We start from the raw sequence: 17,004 nt of genomic DNA on the forward strand, positions 1-17,004 counted from the left end.
TTTCTGCCATCACAGACGGTGGGCAAACAGCTGTCTCCACAGCTGAGACCACTGGAGCTGCTTGCGCTGCTCCAGTAACTCGAGAGCACACGGCTGGTCCCTGGATGGCACAGAGCACTGTGCCTGCAGCAAAGCGCCTGAGCTTTCCTGGGGCTGAGCGGGCGGGGTCTTTGCCACCAGACACAATAAGCATGTGAAATGGGGTTCATGAATTATTCATCCTTAGTGTCCTATGAAACAAAGAAATGATATGTTTGCTGGTAGATAACTGTGTTGTGGCATTTGTAAATCTTTCTGAATTTGGAGTTGATCATGTTTCTTGTGTTGGTGGGGAAATATGTGTGTGTGTGTTTGTGTGCGCGCACGCATGCGTGTGTGTGTTTTTTCCCTAAAACAAAAATTTGGGATTTCAACACAATAATCTTAGAGCAAAGGTCTTCCATGGAATATTGGATGGATTGTACTATTTTGGCTCATGATTTACGAATTTTAAAAATCTCATTTAGTGAAAAAGGATGTTAAAATGGTTTCACTGCAATAAACTACAGCAGGATACCAAGTTCTCAAGGAGATTATATTTTTTCCTTAGTAGGCATCCAGTTCACTTTTGCTAATGCAAGTTTCATTACTGTCAACTAGAGAACAGTGGTGCCTCCAGCATGATACTACCACATCGAGAGAAACGATTCTTCACTTTCGCTAAAATATTAGTAAAAATGATACTTTGGTGAATTGAGCCCTAAATTGTTTTAGTGACAGTTAAATACCCACTAATTTAACACCAGTTAAATTGGCAATAAAATGACCCCCAACTGAGTTAAGCCACCATCCTATTCCTGCACATTAGCTCCAGACCTAATGCCAGTGATCTATAAAGCCACTGGGTAGAGTTTATGCATTTGCATAACAAATATTTCTGGAGTGTTGTATAAAGTAGCTAGCTACTCAAACTTATCATAATTGTTATTTATAATTAGCATCTGTGTATTCCTTTCATTTATTCTTTAATATCTCAAAGAAAAAAAGAAAATGATTTAATAGTTCTTCATTATCTTTGAAACACAACCTGGTGAAACAAATCATGGTAATGTTCACTGTCACCTCTTCACTAATTATCTCAGGTCTGTCTTCCAGTAGTCACTCATGCTTTCTCCATCACACTTTTTTTTGCAGTATTGCCTCACAGTCCCCCTACCTTTCAGGTTGCCCATGAAGCACTGTGTATCCATAAACCTCCCACAATCTGATATGTTTGGCAGAGAAAATCAGGGAGAAGGCACGTTGACTGTGCTGAAAGAAAAAAAAAAAAAAACTAGCAAAAACAAAATATGGATCTGCCAATTATATGCTGGAATGAAAATACAATTCCTTCTTGCTTTCAGGTGAGGGAGTTGGCAGTTGGGGTGTGAATTGGTAGGTAGTAGGATTTTCAGTAAAAAGAAGTACAGCGAATGCTATACGATGGGTGTTGTTTGGATTTTTTGTTGTTATTTGTTTCCTTAAGCTCCAATAATGCACCAGACAGTAGACTCAAGAGATATATATACACACACACAAGATACACACACACACACACACACACACACACACAGAGGTAATGATTACCTTTCTTTAGCTTGGACAGGTGGGATTAATTAAGATTGTAAATAAAATTATAATAGGACATAAATTGCTTCTTAACCTTTTGGAAAGAAAATAGATATCCAGTGGAGATAAATGGTAACGATGTCCTGGAACCAATGAGATAATCATTGGGCATAGAGGTGACAGCCTTAAGAGGAACAAAACAGAGACAGAGCCCTAAAGGACTTAGGCAGAGGTTAACGGAAATTTTCCTGATGTCCCATTGACTACTTGCATCACCTCTACGTCCTCCTTGTGTACTTTGTTTTAGTGTGAGACAGCGGAAGTTGCTAATAATATTTCCTCCCCTCAGCCTGGATGCTTTTTCAGCTTCAGCTGGTCATTGAAAGAGCCCATATTGCTATGATTTTCTGGAATACTATCACTTGGTCTTCTAACATTTTGTTTTTAGTATATAGGAAAAAATCCTTTATGGGAATAACAGGCAAATTCATGTTTCCAATTATGTATATTATTCCATTTATATATCTGAGAACTAGGGTTGGGCGTGGTGGCTCACACTTGCAAACTCAGCACTTTGGGAGGCTGAGATGGGTGGATCACTTGCGTCAGGAGTTTGAGACCAGCCTGGGCAATATGGTGAAAGCCTGTCTGTACTAAAAATACAAAAATCAGCTGGGTGTGATGGCGGGCGCCTGTAATACCAGCTACTTGGGAGGCTGAGGCATGAGAATCGCTTGAACCCGGAAGGCAGAGGTTACAGTGAGCTGAGATCATGGCACTGCACTGCAGTCTGGGAGATAGAGCGAGACTCCATCTCAAAATAAATAAATAAAATAACTATCTGAGAACTATAAGGACATTCAAGTAAAAGGTATTTAAGGATATATGCTATAATAGCAATCAAAGAGAAGAATCAGCAGGAAATTAATCAACAATTTATAAAATTGATAGTCTATGTAAAGTTAAGAAAACCCAGGATCTTTGGATCACAGACACTTGGATTTGAATCCTGTCTCTGCTGCATTTGTGCTACAATGACATTTAACCTTGATGTTTAACCTTCCTAAATATATGTCCTTGTCTGTAAAATGGGGACAGAAATACATAGAATATTTGTTAAGTTCAGAACTAGTGATCTAATATTTTTGAAGCATGCATGGTAATCTGTAACCCTCTAAAGACATTAAAATCACCTGGAGAGCTTTGACAATTTGTTGATGCCCTGTTACCATCTCCGACCAATTACATTCAAGTCTCTGGGGAATGGACCTTCCCATTACAGGTTTTAAAACCTCCCCAGGTGATTCTAGTGTGCAACCAAGGATTTCAACAACTGGTGGAAAAGTCTAAAACTGAATGAGCACTCACTAAATATTTTCCACCTTTCCTTGTCGATGTGGTGTGAACATTAGCCTAAATAGGATGCAGAATTTTATGACTGGAAAAAATTCTCGAGGTCAGTTCAAATCTTCGTGCTTTCAAGGTAAAGAAGATGAAACCAGGAGGTTAGTGGACTCTGGTCATATTGTTAATTGTGGCAATAAGACTGGGATCCCAGTACTCCTTTTAGAATTTCAGAGTTGTCCTTCCTACCACACCTTTTAACAGGGAGAGTTCTCAGATGAGGCTAAGCTGATCTTTCCTTTTCAGCAGTATTTTATGGCAATGAGGATAAAACTAATGTCAGAAACGAAGGATTAAACCTTTAACTATCATCTTCATCTTGGCCTAGTAGCATTCATTCATAGAAACTTTTGAGCAGAAAAAACAAATCTCAGTCCTGCTTCCACATGGAGGGCAATGCATGTGTAGTGTGGCTTCTGCAATTTGGTGTCTTAAGGCTTCTCCATCTCACTGAGCGTTTCCTGTGTGATTGATATGGAAAATCTGAGTGATTTACCACAACACAGTTATGAGCCATCATACAGGTGCATTTAATTTTTAATTACTCTTAAAAATGTTTTTAATAATTAGTAGCAATAACCACTAATTGGCATATAAGCCATTCTTGCACCAGCAGGCAAACTGTAGGTTTACTTCAGCACACCCACACCCAATCAACTGAAAATTGCTTGAATGCTTATCTTATAATTACTGTGCTTAATGCTGTTTGCATTGTTTGGAAGCTTTTGTGATTAATTGATTTTTTTTTATTATTTTTTTTTAATTTTACCTCTGAACCTGTAAATGAATGGCAAAGATTAGTCTTTTGCTCAGTGACATCTTATTTGCATTGAGTTGTTAGACACATTAAAGGGGAGAAATAATGGGTTTTGTTTTTACATGCCAAGTGTATTTCCTCTTGTTTATGCTATGGTTATATAGACCCCAATAGAAGTTGCAACTGCTCTTACTACCTGCATGTCTTGTGCCAACGCTATGCAGGATGGCATAATTACATTTTTAGGCCAAGTATTTACCTCTATGCACCTTTATACCTTCCACTTATTTTTCTGGATAAAGGGCAATAATTTGAGAATCCCTCTATTTAAATAGAGGCAGACATAATTCAAATTGTTTAGTTTATTCCTTGAGCATCAATAATTGATATATATGCATGCTAGTAATTGTGCTTTTGATCTGAAAGTGGCAGTCACAATTAAGCTCAGAAACAATCATAAAATAAACAAGATTATTGGTATGCTAAGGCAATGTTAGAAATAGATGATAGATCTGCCAATGTTTGTATAGTACTAAATGGCAAATAAAATTTTATGATGACAGAGGCAAAGGATAAAAATGTGACTTTGTAATTGTAGGCCATTTTATATTGGTGATAAACTGATGAAGACATGGACGTGGATATTTCTTACTCTATTTATTCACTCACTCACTGAAGAGTGATTGGGAATATGATGTGCCAAGTAATGTGCTAGACAATGAGGATCTGAAAAAAATAAGTCATTGTGGGAAAATGTGGTCTTGGAAATTAGAAAAACTCAGGCAGAAAATCTTGGTCCCTGTGTCTAAGTAACTGTGTCTAAGACATAAAGAAAATTATCTGATGTCTCAGAATGTAATTTTTGTCATCTGAAAAGCAGGGAGAGTATTATCTACCTTGAAAGCTCATTGTGAAAATGAAATGAAATACTGTACATGAAGTATTTTGTACTTGGTTGGTGTGCAGTATTTAATGCACGCATGCTGTAATTTTAATTAGACCAAAGAATCACGGTCCAGTGAGAGAATGTGATACATCTATCACTTACAGGGTTCTTTGATTGCAGGCAACAGAAACTCAGAGGATCAACTAGAACACTGGAGAATCAGGCTTGAAAATAGAGGAAGAACTAGGCTCATGTCTAAGGATTTGGGTATCAGGAACTTCTCAACAGTTTTGGAGGGCACTGCTGGTGTACAAATGCATTCAAAATTCCCTCCTTGTTTTTTTTTATTTTTGTTCTCAAGATTGAAAGTCAGAGAGTGGGGAGAGGAGAAAAAGACAGAGAGAGACAGAGAAAGGGGGAACTATGGATGCCACTAGAAAATAAAGGGTGATAAGTGATTAATAACCCAAAGTCAACACAAAATATTATGTAACACAGAAACTGATTACAGTGCCATGAATAGGATTGCCTCCACGGACATGTGATTTTGCAATTACAAAGGGCCCTATGCCTAGCAGGCCCCACACTTTGTTTAATATTGTGTGTCACCATTTTGAAATTCTTAATAATTTATGAACAAGGGGCTCCACATTTTCATTTTGCTTTTGCTGCACAAATTTCATAGCTGGTCCTGGTGCCATGTTCTAAAGTGGGGGTATAGCGCTGTAGAAGTACAGAGAAGGAAGAACATCCGGGTAGGGATTCATACAAAGACCAAGGAAGCATTCAAGGAATTAAAGTATGAGGCAGAGGTGGCCACATGGAGAAATGGGAAATGGCATTTAGATGATAAAAACCTAGAAACAGAAGCCATCAGCAGTTCTTATTATGAGAGATATTAAGCTCAGTTCTGGCATAATTTTCACTAAGTCATTCTCTTTAAGAGCGGTAAAGCAACTAAATTATGATTATAGATTGGAGAAAACTCCCCCTGTCTAGAAGTCTGCAAAACAACAGAGGAGGCCTGCAAGAACTATAGGCAGAATCCCACCAGTGCTAAAAAAAGAACTGGTGTGTTTTTAGGCCAGTAGAAACTTATGACTTAACTGTCATCTAGGTCTTCCTTCCATCCAGCTTCCTCCTGAAGTCACTGGAAGTATGAGCTGTCTCCAGTGTAGAATCTTGTCTTTTTGGCACCAAGCTCATGTATTTATGGTAGTGCTTTTGAGTGGGACTGTGGGGCGAAGAAGCAGAGCAGTTTAGTTGCTTTCCATGTATTACTTTAGAATTTATGCAACTCTACTTCTCAGTGTTCCCATAGACCATGACTTCTCCCATTCTTTTATCAAATATTTTTATAGAATCTCAGGATTCTAGCTCAGCTCTTTTCCAAGGCATGGAAATCCTTAATGTGCTCAAGAAGTGCTCCTCTGGTTCATTCCAGTTTTGCTTTTTTTTTTTTTTTTTTTTTTTTTTTGAGACAGAGTCTTGCTCTGTCACCAAGCCTGGAGCCTGGAGTGAAGTGGCACAATCTCGGCTCACTGCAGCCTCCACCTCCTGGGCTCAAGTGATTCTCCTGCCTCAGCCTCCCAAGTAGCTGGGACCACAGTTGCATGCCACTATGTCCGGCTAATTTTTGTATTTTCAGTAGATATGGGGTTTTGCCATGTTGACCAGGCTGGTCTCGAACTCCTGACCTCAAGTGATCCACCTGTCTCGACCTCCCAAAGTGCTGAGATTATAGGAGTAAGCCACTGCGCCCAGCCTGGGTAGATTTGATTGTCAAAAATTTCTTTCTATTGAGCTGAATTTGCCCTCTCTGTAACATTCACCAAGATGTGTTTTGGAGCCACCCAGATTAAGCCTGACTCTTCTTCCTTATGCAAATTCAAAACATATTCTCTAATTACAGTGAAAATGTTCTTTGCCCTGCCCCATTCCAGTGAGAAAACATGTATAAGATTTCTTTTGAAGAAAGCTTCTTAGAGTAGTTTGAGAATCTCCTATTAGCTGAATAGGATTATGGTATGTTTCCAGGATAGCACAGACCTGGAAGTTTCCCCTACAGATTCATTTTGTCTTCTAAACTTCATACACTCTGTGGGAAACAACTTCTCCATTCCTTGTGTCATATGCAATGCACCCGGCACATATCCAGCTGAAGCCATTGCATGAGAGACAGAGCCAGTCACAAACACACTTGTGTCAGGAAGGATAGCCCAGATATTTGCCATCTGTGTCTCAGCTTTCTCCCGCTCCCTTCTTAGGTTGCTTGTCTAGGGACACACCCACACACTATTTTCCACCCACCCTGACAATGGGAAAATTGGCACATTGCACGATTTTTGAGAGAGACCTTATTGTACAAGATTTCCCCTGAATTATAGTGAGTTTTTTTCAAGGATATGCTGGAGTGTCATGAATTCAGATGGGTAAGTTGAAGTTAATCTACTCAATAATAACAGGAAAATCATCTTCAGGATGACTTTTGTTTGTTTGTTTTGTAGGGAAATCAAGTCAATGCCTATAGGCTCTTTTCATGAGCATAAACATCCATTGCTTAAAAGGGAATTAGAATTGTACATATTTATGTATTTTCCAGAGAGTCATGTTGACCAAGGGCCTCTTCCACAACCAAGAACTGAATATCATGTCTCCTTTTCTTGAGTTGCATGGCAATATGCTGCCTCTTAATGCTGAAACCAAAACCATGGCATTGTGCTCCCCTAGCCCTTGACTATCAGTTTCAGGAATACAGTAAGAGATCGCCCAATTTTCTTCCCTTGATCATCTCTTTCTCACTTCTTATGCTCTAATTTTCTTTGTACAATTTTTTTTTTGCACTTGAGTATTTGATCCTTAGCCAAGGAAGAACTGTTTAATCAGGAAGGACTTAACTGGAATTGAGATGATATCAGCAACAGATACAGAATTTCAGAGAATGTAAGGTAGAACTAATTATAAAAATAGAAGCTAGACTATTTATAGAACACCTACCCTGAGCCACGCTCTCTGATGGGAATGAAGCATACATTTTCTTTAATCCTGCCTTGCAACTTGGAGGCAGAAATCATACATTTTAAAGATAAGTAAAAAGTAAACTGAGGCCCCAAACATTTACATAATTATCCTCAATTGAGCTTGCTTTTAAATGGTCTATGTAGGATTCAAAGGCATTTGACCTAACTTCTAAAGTTAATGTTTCAAGTGAAGAAATGAATAAAAAATTCTGGTCTTGAAATACTTGGACTTGGCTGCATGTGATTTATACTATCTTATGATGCTACAAGACGCAGTGTGCATGCATATATCACATTATTTCTGGTGTAATCTGGAATTCTGTTGGCTAAATATTGAACTTCTAAGATTTTATAATGGTGATCAAGATTTTGGTAACAAATGTCTTGCTTTAAACCATTCCAGATTGGATGACAAGGACATTTATATGTAGAGCTATAGTTGATTTTGCAACAGAGAACCCTAATTTTTGTTAATTCTGCTTAATGCTGTTGGCATCATCATTTGTTTTCTTGTAGTAAATATTTAAAAAACATTAAAATATATATTAAAATATATTTTGGACATATACATTTATATCTGTTTATTTTTGTTGAAGACAATATAGAGCTGTATTCAGAGGTAATCTTTAGCTTCAACTCCATTCACTATTTCAAAAGTTATTCACAGTGTCAAATCACAATGTGCTTCACTTTTCTTTCTTTGGCCTAAGCATACTGTGTTTGCCTGTTCTTTTTGCCTGCTTTAATAAAATAGAATGTCAGTCCTCTAAGGCTGGCAATGCAGAGAGATTTAAAATATAGGCAGAATGGCCAGATTGGGCAACTACAACGTGGATCCAGCAGGTCTGTCTCCTCTGTGAAGGAATTACTCATTCCTTGGCCACATTTGAGGGGGCTAGATTTGCTTTTATTAATTGAACTAGGAGGTGACAGCGCTAGACTAATACAGACTTACCTAATGCAATGCAAATAGAGGCTCAGAGATCCATCCCAGGGGAAGATTATTACCAAATTTGGAGGATCCGGGCTTACTATTCTTAGAGGATCTAGTGGATTTTCTTGCTAGTATTATAGCTGGCTAGTATGTAAGTATTAGAAGGTTAGTTTCCTTAGAAATGATCTAAAGTAGGAATTACAGGCAAGAGAAGGAAAGGCTAACAAGGCTAACATGTACTTTTTACAAACCCGGGTTTTTCCTATTTCTCAAGGTCATTGGGAAATTCAAATCAGAACAAGATGTGAAATCACAATTCAAATAGTAAAGGATTAAACTAACTGGTGACAAATAGATGCATATTATAGTCTGATTTAATAGTCATAAATCCTAATATCTGGTTGGGAAGCTTTTTTGGCTTTGCTTGTAAAATGTGTTGTTTGTGTTTATTGCTGGAGTTAGGTCATGGTGTGGCTGCTAGGACTCTGGGTTCTCGAGTTAGAGGAAGCTTGCATTCTTCACAAGCTTCCTCACAATATGACCTTAAATGCTTTATCATGTTTGCTATCTGAGATGTGATAAAAATGCCCATATAGGGTTTGGTAAGGAGCACATGAATTAATATACGGAAAGCACTTAGAAAGTAGCCTGGCTCAGGCTAAGTGCTCAGAACTTGTTCTGTGTTATTTACCATTAAGCAGATAGAATATTAAATATTTTCAACACTCATCCATAAAAGCCTTTGGTGCTAGAGAACCTTTGTAGTGCCTGGGTATTTTACTTCTGCAAAGACTTCAGCTGAGAAGCACTTCGTTCTGAATGGTGTTGATATTGAGGACAGTAGGCAGGGGAAAGGCATAACTTCAGCTCCCAAGAGAAAACACCATGCACTACTGTGCCTTGGTTTAAAAAAAAAAAAAAAGATTAATTTAATTCTATGGAAGGGATTAAAATACTCTGGAGAGCCAAGAAGGTTGATTGTCTAGAGAGAGGAAGCCATATATCCCTGAACACACATCTGTGGTCTGTCACAAACCAGGGTTGGAACTGCAGAACTCTTAGTCACAGCTGTTCTGAGAGAGCGAGGAGTTGCGACTAGGGATTGTAAACTCAGCCTTAGAACATAGTGACACTCAGCTGTATGGTGGCCCCAGTATTTCATGCTGTGGCACCTTGACCAGACATAGTGGCCTTACATGTAGGAGGCAAAATTCTCTCCAACATGAGATGTTGAAACAACTTTCACGCTTCTCAGTTCTTCTGCCCTGGTCTTCAGTTCCTCCATGTCACTTTTTTCTTTGTAGTACCAATAGACGTCTTCAGGGAACTTTTGAATTACTTTTAAATATTTATGTTATAATAAACAACCAGACTTAGAAATAATCTTTCAACTTTCCCTAATTTTATAGGTAGAGAAAGCAGGAAACTATGGCTAAATGAAGATCACAGAGCCAGTTGATCAGTGGGGAAGCTGCATCTGAAATCCAGGACTTCTAGATCCTGGGTCAACTGGTAAGCAGAAAGATCTACTAGTAACATACTAGATGTATTAGATAATAATATGATGTTGATTATTATGGTAGTAAATCTTTTTTGAGTACTTATGATACACCAGCCATTGTTTTAAGTGCTTTTTATTTATGAATTCATATAGTTCTTTTCATAAGAGTATGAGGGAGGTATTATCATTATTCCTATTTTACAGTTGGATAAACAGACATAGGGTGAGATTGAGTGACTTGCCCAAGCTCACAGAGCTATTGGGCATAACTAGGATTTGATTTCATGTAATCCAACTACTGAGTCCATCCTTTTAAGTACACGGATATGTTACATGTTGTTTAATTCTGCCCACACATAGCGTAACTTATTCCTGTTAATCTGCTTTACTTTTTAAAAAAGTCTACATCTTTAGATTATTGATTAGAAACCAAAAATTCATCAAAAACCACACATGCCCATTTTATACCTTTCATGTAGTTAGCTATGTACAAATCTTTTTTAAAAAATTAATCCATTTCTGTGTATACGTTAAAACTACCACATAGAGGGCATTTCTAGGGGAAGGAGTGAGCAATACTCAGTTTGTTAACATATTCTGACCAATTAAGTTAACAAAACAGTCATGCATAGAGTATGCATTTTTGAAAAATATTGAAGTTGAAATAAACTTGACACTCAACTGTACTCATCATAATTCATCTTAATTTTAATTCTGATTTTGAGGGCATGGTGAGTTTTGTAATGGCCTCCAGTCTTCCCTATTAATGTAATTTTACATTCTGAAGAAGGATGGATACAGAAGAGGTTGGCAATTAAACTGTCTTTAAATGATATTTCAGGAACTTTTCTATGAGTTATTTCACATGACTATATCCTGGGGGTCCACTTTTTCTATTTGTCACTTCCTCACATTAAAAATGCAAAAGGTGAAACAAATTTGAGTTATTTAAGCCTAGTGACCTGTTGGAGACCCTGAAATGAGAATTTACCTGCACATTTACTTTATTCACATGCCACAGTGGGATTCACAAAAAGGGGAGAAGAGTAGGAGATACTGTCTCAGTAATAAAAACATCAAACTTCATAAATGATAGGATTTGCACATGAGAGCTAAAACTTTTGAATAACAACCAATATTTATCATCCACAAATTAGTGAGATAATATTTATGCTCCATACCCCAATACAAAATATTTTCTATGTGGAAATTTGGTTTTCCTTCCTCAGACAGTATCCAGAGGTTATTATTTCTTTGTTATTGTTGTAATTGTAATATTTTTACTCACATGTCCAAATACAAAACTCTCATTCAGCTCATCCTAATATAAAAAATGTCTGTGCAAAAATCCCATTGAAAGAGTTCTTTAGAAATCAGAATAAGATGTCTACAATAATTTTGCTATAGAAATGGTTTTTTAAAAAGTGAAATACTGAGCATGGTCAAAAATAATTATTTTCTTTGCAGGAGTAGTAATGCTAAAAACTTGCTGTATTCTTGCAGATCTCAAACTTCGACTCTATTCTGTATTTGGAATTTACCCTATAGCAAACTAAAAAATAACAATAGGAAACACACACGGGCACACATACACAAAGAGACAACTTGCATTGAGGATCCAGTCATCCATCCCCTGAAGAGATGTAATCTATGCGTAACAATACTTATATCAGCACGACATTTACAACACATATTAAGTGGTTTGTTATTTATTTCAAGACTTTAATTGGCACAATATATTAACAGCATGGTTGCAGGGGTTCCACTTAAGGTTTTATTTTTTTCTTTTTCCTAAAAAGAGAAAGAAGAGCAGGGAGAAAAGCAGTCAACCAGTATTACACTGTTACCCCTGTTTTGTTATTCCTTTAGCCTTAATGAACTGCTAAAGTTGAAGGAAAAAAAAAAAAAACTAGCTTCAGAAACCATATTTTAGATTCAATTAAATATTTTTAAACCCAGACCAGTGTTTTTTTCTGCCGTTCTAATGGAACCTATTATGAGAATTTTTTTTTTCCCAGGGACAAAAACAACACCAACTTTCCCTCCCTAAGAGCTTCTTATTGTTCATTTTCGTTGCTATTTGGAGAAAAGGCTCATTAAAATATTATGAAGCGCATAGCGTAATTACGTGCCAGCCTTTGCCAATGAGGAACATCTGTAGCACAGTGTATGTATATTTATATTACAGTAAACTTGAGTGCAGACTCTCTCTTTCACCCCCTTCTTTACTTTGCCTCTGTTCTACAATTCTTTGTCCTGACTACAGAACCCGGCAAATGTGTGAAGCGCACAGGCTACAGTGAGCGCATTGTCAGCCTCTCGGGGCTTCAGCGCCAAATGTTATTATTCTATCATTAGCCTGTAGCTCACGCCAGGGTAAACTGTGCTCTGCTAAATGCCTCCAAACCTTTTTTGCTCTTTTTATTCCCCCAGTTATTTTTAAAATGTGTCTTTTCCCTCGTTCGCTCTCTGGCACAGAAAGCTTTGCAAAGTGCATCCAACACACACCCAGTTCCCAAATTCGTGCTTCTCTTCCTTCTTTACATTATTCCACTTGCTTTAAAACCAAAGAACCTTGGACATAATAAAAACATTGAGAGCTTGCCTATACCACAAATATTTGTGGAAAGCACATGGTGCCATTTTGCCAGACTACTTTTATTTGTTAAACTGAGTTAAGTGTAACGTGATTCCAAAAACTGCCTTTAGAATGAAAGAAAAGGCTTCTAAAGCCAGGGAGATAATTACCGCAATCTGGGTTACAGAAAATGCAAAACAAAGGGGCACAATCCCATTTTGTGTGTGTGTTGTGTGTGCGTCTTTTTGTTTTGTTTTGTTTTGTTTTGTTTTTTTTCTTTGTTGATGTACCCAAACATGTAAATATTCCATGGCGCGTATTGTACGGGGATGGAAATCAACCCGAATCCTTCACAGACATAACAAAACATACTCTGTAGTGGACAGTGGCATGTTTGTGGTGGGAATATCTTTTCAGGAGGGAGGGCTTTCTGTCTGTCTTTTTCTCTCCCCATCTAGCAAACACACACCCAAAAGTTGCAGTTATCACTAGTTGCCAAGACTCTGACACCCACGTAACCTTCACTTGAAACTGTCAATCTATTTTTGCACACATAAATAAACTTTGATTTGCAAAGAATTAAGTTTCTAAAATCTTTCCTGTGAATCCATAAACATGCTAAAGAATCTTCTAATTCCCCTCCCCCACATTATTTTTATGGCGATTATTATGCTATCAGTCTCCCTATTGTTGGGAAGGTTGTCCTCTGGGATAGTTTTGTAGACTGGACCGTTCTCAGTTTTCCTTTCTTTGTCTGCCAATTGTTTCTAGATTGAAACCACTTTCTGAGAGGCAATTATTACCATACGTGTATGTGTATGTAAATATTAATAATCAGTGCATGTGTTTGTATTTATGCATACAAAAATAAATACTATCCCCACACATATTTCTCATTTTAAAGTACTAGTTCTTACTCCATAAAACGATTTGTGTTCCCCAGTTTCTACTTCATAAAATGTACTTTATTGAAGAGAGAGAAAGAGCAAATCTTGTATATTTCCTTGTTTGATGTTTAGAGTAAGTGAACCTTGCAGGTCTGAGCTAAGCTTTTTGGTATGTTTTAGCTGAGTCCAGATTACGGGCTGTAGGTTTCGAAACTAACATCTTCCAGTTTTCTCAAAAACCGTCGCGGCAGTTCTCTCTTTGAATTTCATCTGGACTGTCTCTAAAAGTCCCAACTGACCCATCCTTTCCTTCTTTTATTACTGAACATGCTTCTTTCCACGTGCACAACAATAAGATTTTTTCAGGGCAAAAAGCAAAAATATATTAGGGGTTTCTTTCCTTCCAGAGGTAGACATTTTGTTACCCGAAGAGCAACCAGAGGACTTAGAAAATGAACCTGAGCTCAGATGAGACAAAATAGAGCATGCCACTAAGGTGCATGTAAGGATAAACCCATGCAGCCCTAGAAGCAGGATTTGGCAGCAGAACTGTCCCATTGAGCCAAAAAGCCAGCCAGGGCATGGAAGCTTGTTATTATGGCTTGCTCTGCGAGTAAGACCCGCAGGGAGGATGTGAAGGCTGCTTAGTGGGAAGCCTGTTTAGAATATGGGGAAGTATAAAATGAGATGGGTCTTGAAGGATTCCGAGTCTAATCAGGCTGTGGATGTTCCTAACCTTCTTAGAATCTAAAAAAAAAAAAAAAAAAAAAAAAAAGCAATTATTTTTAATCCCCAAAGAAGATCATAGATCCCATCTTGAAATTCTGTTACATTAAATACAGGTAGTTCTTAAACACAGAAATTTTTGAACTACCCATCAGAAACTGGGTGAGAAGCAGTGCACTGGAGTGAAAGTCCAGTCAAGTGCCCATGATTAGAAATTAGCACCAGGCAGGTCATAAGGGAACTAAGGTGAGCCACATTGACAGTTTTGGTTAAGAAAGCCTAAAATGCTAACTATCACTCTATGATCACGTTTGGCATTGTTGACTCTTTTCTCTGTATCTTTCATTTTTGTTTCTGAACATAATTGAATTCTTTTTATCTTCACTTAATATTAGATTGAACTATGTGTGACATTTACAGTTTGACATTTTTGACTTACAAAAATGTCATTTATATAGTTCAGCCTAACAATTCTGATAATCTAATTTCTTGTGATTGTGATTGTTAGAGTCCAGTCTTATTTTTATGTTGTTTTGTTTCTTTTCCTCTGCTTTCACATTTAGTCATCCTTCGTATTTTAATGCCTGTTAACATTCTGGAGAAGTGAGTATTTGGTTAAATGAAAAGAAACCATTTGAAACCTGTGTTTAATGTGGGCTCTAAAGGAGATCATTTTCCCTTCAATTTCTATTTAGGGGGACTCTGTATAGTGCTCAGTTTTCCAGATCATTTGGCTACTGCACATATTAGGGCCAGGATGTCATGTTTGATGGCCTCAAGGCCTCTACTTCTCTTCAAGTTTTGAAAAAAGGGCAACTTGATTTTAAAAATAATTCATGTAAAAGAATTAGAGTCAGAGAGACAAATGTGTTTATAAGCTCTATTACAGAAAGTGATCCTTTCATAAACTCAATTCTCCCGAGGGTGGGGAAGGGAGTTTCCATAAAGTATTGTCCATATGCTTCCTAACGTGTGGGAAAGGGAAAGAATGGCTCTTTCCTCCCCTGTTCTCTGGGAGGGGTCATGCATTCTGGAAAAAGATGCAGACGGGTACAGGCTGAAAGCGCAGCGGAGAGGACACTGTTTCAAGATTCCTGCACTAGCTCCTTCGTTGTAATAGAAGTTGGACTAAATAAAAGGGTAAGGACTATCTGAATGAGAATCTAAAATAGCCAATGCTATGAGAGTTTATTTTAGTGAGAGATTTTCAGCATCTTCTCCAGATTTTAGGGGAAGAAGACATGAATGGAGGAATTAAAGACCAGATGTATTCTAACTCCTCTGTTGCACTTGGACCCTAGAAAAAGCGGAGCCCAACCACATCACCAGTTTAGGAACAGCAATCAAAAGGAGTTTTGAAAATTTTTATATAACATGGCACAAGTAATGTGTTCATAAAAATCCCAATTCTATTTTACTTCCCTGGCATATAACAGCTTTAATTTATATTAGTTTAAAAAGTCATGTTGGCATATCTCCTGAATATGAGTTTTGCTTTAAAAGTTTTCATAGCTTCAAAAGGAACTAAAAATAATTAATCTTCATATGTCTCAAAATAATAATAATGCATCTTTATACTATTCTTTATAGTTACTAAAACTAGAAAAAAATAATATTTATTTTGAAACCAATAGGTGGTGCTATAAATTTCCACATTTTAATTCAAAGCAATATGTTCATTTTACTTTCCATTCCTCAGTGGCATTAGAAATATTCCTTATTATCATAGTATGATTTTTTATGGCCCAAAAAAAAAAAAAAAAAAATCCTGCAGTTAGCCACTGTGATCTGTCTCTTTCCCAACAGAAAACTCACTATAACTTAGAGTGTAAGATAAAGGGAATCTATATAAGTTTTGACAGAAAAATTTATTTATGGAAACAGACCCATATATCATTCTTTGTGGTCTCTCTTTTTTCCTGTCGTTCTTCAACTAATGGGAATGCTGTGGAAGAACATAATTTAAATATTTAATTTAATATTTCATTGTATGAACTCTCCCTAGGTGTTAGATTTATATAAAAAGCCATAACCACAGTAGCGACAGATCACGATTCTGTGTTATGGACTCCCAGAATCATGGAACACAGCTTAGAGAACCTTAGAGATCAGGCAGCTGCAGATGAGACAATTGACAAAACGAAAGCTGAAAGTGCTAGAAACAGGCACTTGATATTTGTCATCATGGGAACCAACATGTTTCTGGTATAAGAGAAGTTCTGAACGTTCAAAGACACTGACAAATGAAAATCCAAATTGTATTGCATCTTTCAAGTATAAATAGTATTTTCACGCTAATGTGTTTCCTTAATGTATATGCCCTGAAGGTATACATCTAAATCCTTCCCTTCTGTTAGAAAAGCTACGGAAATCTATCACAACTTCTCTCTGTCTTTCTGTGTGTGTGTGTGTGTGCGCGCGCATGCATGCATGTGCACACATATTATAAAACTGGTATGTTGAAGAAACATAAGAAGTTCAATGAGATCTTGTAAAAATGCCAAAAAGGACTACGGCAGCTGCAACTAGCTGCAATATCAACCCTATCATTCCTCAAACATCTGGGTGATTTCCACCTCTCTTCTTCCAGATGTTTTGGTATCTTGTGGAGATAGCCTTAAACACTTGTCAGTATTGAATGAACAGCCTCATTTCTTATTGGAAGATGTGTTTGTAGAAGACATCATAATTTGCAAACGATTACACCGTGTGCAGCAGACAGTT

General features: G+C 37.3%; 1 long non-coding RNA gene across 1 annotated transcript in view; it reads left to right on the forward strand.

Annotated features, from left to right (window-relative positions):
* The first annotated feature begins 10,009 nt into the window (after nt 1–10,009).
* LOC115894029 overlaps nt 10,010–17,004 on the forward strand; it is a 54,079-nt gene continuing 47,084 nt past the window's right edge. Inside the window, exon 1 of the long non-coding RNA XR_004054085.1 lies at nt 10,010–10,100. This is a non-coding gene — a long non-coding RNA (uncharacterized LOC115894029). The remainder of the gene's footprint in view (nt 10,101–17,004) is intronic.

This window comes from Rhinopithecus roxellana, chromosome 16 (assembly GCF_007565055.1).
Source record: "Rhinopithecus roxellana isolate Shanxi Qingling chromosome 16, ASM756505v1, whole genome shotgun sequence".
Classification (NCBI taxonomy): Eukaryota; Metazoa; Chordata; class Mammalia; order Primates; family Cercopithecidae; genus Rhinopithecus; species Rhinopithecus roxellana.